This window comes from Eumetopias jubatus, unplaced genomic scaffold (assembly GCF_037043125.1).
Source record: "Eumetopias jubatus isolate StellerSeaLion01/CBP00866 unplaced genomic scaffold, mEumJub1_p1.0 scaffold_12, whole genome shotgun sequence".
Lineage (NCBI taxonomy): Eukaryota > Metazoa > Chordata > Mammalia > Carnivora > Otariidae > Eumetopias > Eumetopias jubatus.
This window is the reverse complement of record NW_028274818.1, coordinates 101,252,927-101,257,418: the sequence shown is the minus strand read 5'-3', so window position 1 is coordinate 101,257,418 and position 4,492 is coordinate 101,252,927.

Genomic DNA, 4,492 nt, shown 5'->3' with positions numbered 1-4,492 from the left:
CCCAGATTCCCCGTTGCCATGTGTGTCTGGGGCCCCCAAGGATCCAGGAACGAGAGCGGCACTTTGTGACTAGAAGCCCGATGGGAAGACAGGAGTGGAGGGCAGGTGGGGACAGGCGCAGGGCGGGGGGGGGGGGGGCCGCCCGGCCACTCGAGTGGGGACTTCTCCGAAGCTGGGCTTGGGAGCGGGGAGATACTAGGGAATGTGTTGCTTTCATGTAATAGTAAATGTTCTCTTCTTTCTAAAGCTTAAGGGATCCAGTCAGGAAAACAAACCACACTAGCTTTTTGGAATAGAGGGCGTTTGATACAGAGGATCGTTTAACGCAGTGGCTGAAAGACAGTGGAAGGGTAAAAAACGGATACTGGGCTAACCCAGAGATGGTGAACTTCAGGAAGCAGCTACCACGCCCCTGGCAGGGGCATTTAGGAAAAGAGGGGGTTACTTTAGCCATTTGGTGTTGGCATATCAAATCACCCCTTAAAGTCAGTGGCTTGAAAGAACACTGATCGCTCATGACTTTGTCAAGAATTTGGGAGCAGCTTGGGTGAGTGGTTTTGGTCTGGGGTCTCTCCTGAGGTTGTGGTCACATGCTGTCTGGGCTGCAGTCCTCTGAGGACGTGACTGGAGCTGGAGGGTCCACTCCCAAGGACCCTTGTATGTGGCTTCCTCCCATGGCTGCAGGTTGATGCTGGCTGCTGACCAGAGGCCTCGGTGCCTGTCAGGGCCTCTCCGCAGGGCTCGCTGAGCATCCCTGCACATCCTCCAGAGCAAGCATCCCAAGAGAGCCAAGCCGAAGCTCCACTGCCTAGTCTCAGAAGACCCAGCACTACTTTCACCATATTCCACTGGTCACACGGGCCAACCCTGACTCAGTGTGGGAGGGGACTACACAAGGCCATGAATACCTGTACCAGAAGGGATCACTAGGGCTCATCTTGGAAGCTGGCTAGGACCTTGGAGGGAGGAGCCCTGTGAGACCAGTGCTTGAATTTTTTAAGTTTTTTTTTTTTTTTTTTTTGAGGGGCACCTGGGTGGCTCACTTGGTGAAGCGTCTGCCTTTGGCTCAGATCATGATTTCAGGGTCCTGGGATCGAGCCCTGCATTGGGCTCCCCTTCTCCTCCCTCTGCCCCCCCCCAGGCATGCGCTCTCTCTCTCTCAAATAATCTTTTAAAAAATTTTTTTTTTGAGAGAGAGCACGCACAAGCAGGGGAGGGGCAGAGGGAGAGAGAATCTTAAGCAGGCTCCACACCTAGCAGGGAGCTCAGCGCGGGGCTCGATCTCAAGGACCCTGAGATCATGACCTGAGCAGAAATCAAGCCGAAATCATGCTTAACCGACGGAGCCACCGAGACGCCCCTGCAGTGCTTGGATCTTTGATGTGTGTTGCGGGGGGAAAGGTTGGATTCTAAGCAATTGATGCTGGAACTTCTAAGAAGGTGGGTGCAAAAATGGTCATCACGGGAGCCAAAATCTGCCGCTGCTGACTAGTGTGGGAGAGCACAAGAACGAGAAAGTCCCTTCCCTTGTTTCACTTCCAGGCCTCCCCCAGCTGCCAGGGAAGCCCTGGAAATGTAGTTTTCAGCGGTCCAGCAACAGCATCACAGAGAATGGAGTGGGTGTGGGCCTGAGACAGAGTAACCAGCACAGTCCACCTCTTTGGCTACTCGTCACTTGTACACATCTTTCTCCTGTACTCGATTTTCATATGACTCTTAACAACTTTGTGCTTCCCCCCAACTAGGAGTGAGGAACTTTTGTGTACCCATTGTTCTCTTCCTAAAAGGGAGGGACAGCAGCATGCTGGGGTCACCATATCCACCACTCGGATTCCCCTTGAGTGTTGTGTAACGTAAATAATGAAGTTGACCATCCTCATCAATACATTTACATCAGATAAGGGAAGTGGGCCGGTGGGGGGAGGGGCATTAGCTGATGGACACACAAGCAAAGAAGAAAATACCCAGAGCTGCTGTGGTCCTCACTTCCCAAAACCGGTTCTGATGTCATAATTCGATTTTTTAACCCTTATAATGAGATACAATTCACACGCAAGTCACCTACTTAGAAAATAGTTTCTGATATCTTCACAGAGTTCTGCGACCATACCACAGTTTAATTTTAGAACATTTTCATCACTGTCTTGACAGTGTCCTTTGATGCACAGGAATTTTAAATGGTGATGAGGTGGGCAGATGGCTTAAAAGACACAAACAACCAAAACTCACCAAGGAAGAAATAGAAAATGTAACCGATCGTTTATCAAATGAACTGAATTTATAGTTCAAAATGTTCAGAAAAAGAAAACTTCAGGCCCAGAAGGTGTCACTGGCAAATTTAAAGGAGGAATTCTACACAAGTTCTTCTAGAAAATAGAAGAGAAGGGAGCACTCCTTAATTCGTCTTAGGAGCTCAGAATTACCCTGACACCAAAATCAGATACAGGATAAGAAGAGAACAATTTCACACCAATATCATTCAGGAATAGAAAAGCAAGTCTTCGGCAAAGTATTAGCAAATAGAATCTAGGGCTGTCTAAAAACAGTATGACCACACAGGCTTTATGCTGGGAATGTACTAGCAGTCCAGTATTTTAATTAACCCAGGGAAAAACCACAGCGAGACACCACCTCACACCCACCAGGATGACCATAATCTTTTGAAAGAAAGAAAATGAGTGTGGGAGAGGATGTGGAGAAGTCGGAACCCATGCTGATGTGAATATAAAATAACGCAGCTACAGTGTTGGCAGTTCCTTAAAATGTTAAACACAGAGTTACCATTTGATTCTGTAATTCTCTCAGGTATATGAACAGGAGAAATGAGAACATACGTACACACGGAAACTCGCACATGGATGTTCCTAGGAGTTCCTAGGAGCCCAAAAGTGGAAACAACCCAAATGTCCATCGGTGGATGAATGCGTAAACATCTGGCATGTCCACACAATGGAATATTACTCTGCCTTAAGAAGGAATGAAGTACTAATGCACAACAAGGATGAAAACACTAGGCTAAGACCAAGAAGCCAGACAGAAGAGCTCACATGTTGATTCTGTGTACACGAAGGGTCCAGGCAAATCCACGGAGGCAGGAAGTAGATTCATGGAGGAAGAGAGGATGGGGAGTGACTGCTAATGCATATGACGTTTATTTAGGGGATGAAGAAAATGTTCCAGAATTCGATAGTGGTGATGGTTGCACAACCCTGCAAACATACTAAAAACCACTGAATTATACACTTAAAATGGTAAATTTTAAGGTGTGTGAATTATATCGCCCTTTTTAAAATCGTAATATCAGATATCAAGTGACGCTGAAAGCATCTGGCAAAAATTCAACATCCGTTCCTGGTTTGGTCTTTTTCTTTAGGATTTTATTCGTGTTTTTGACAGAGAACGATCGAGCGGGAGGGAGAGGGAGAAGCAGGCTTCCCGCTGAGCAGGGAGCCCAATGCAGGGCTTGATCCCAGGACCCTGGGATCATGACCTGAGCTGAAGGCAGACGCTGAACCATCGAGACGCCCCCATTCCTGGTGTAAAAAAAAAAAAAAAAAAAGAATCTCAGCAAATCAAAAATACAAGGTAACGTCCTTAAATTGATTTAAAGGCTACAGAAAAACCCACAGCTAACATTATACTTAATGGTGAAAGAATGTGTGCTTTCTTCCTGAGATCAGGAAAAAGGCAAGGAGGTCCATCCAGCCTCACCACTCCTAGTCACCATTGTTCTGGAAGTCCTAGTCATTGCAGGAAGACCAGGAAGTGAACAAGAAGTAAATGTGTACAGGGCACCTGGTTGGCTCAGTCGGTGGAGAATGTGACTCTTGATCTCGGGGGGTTGTAAGTTCGAACCCCATATTTGGTGTAGCAATTACTTAAAAATAAAAAATCTTTTTAAAAATCAGTCAAGGGGGTGCCTGGGTGTCTCAGTCGGTTAAGCGTCTGCCTTCGGCTCAGGTCATGATCCCAGGGTCCTGGGGAAGAGCCTCGAATCAGGTTCCCTGCTCGGCAGCAAGCCTGCTTCTCCCTCTCCCACTCCCCCTGCTTGTGTTCCTTCTCTCGCTTTGTCTCTCCCTGTCAAATAAATCTTTTAAAAAATAAAAACAAAAAAAATAAGTAAAACTTAAAAAAAAGATGCTTCAAATCACTAGTCACAGAGATATGCAAATTAAAGCTGTAATGAGATGCAACTCACACCTGTTAGAATGGCTAGCATTTTTAGAACTGACAATACCAAGCGTCGGTGACTATGTGAAGCAACTGGAACTCTCGCATACTGGTAGCAAGAATGCCAAATAACATGGTCACTCTGTATTCCCACAAAGATATTTTTTTAAATTTATTTCTTTGACAGAGAGATAGCAAGAGCAGGAACACAAGCAGGGGGAGTGGGAGAGGGAGAAGCAGGCTTCCCGCGGAGCGGGGAGCCCGATGTGGGGCTCGATCCCAGGACCCTGGGATCATGACCTGAGCTGAAGGCAGACGCTTA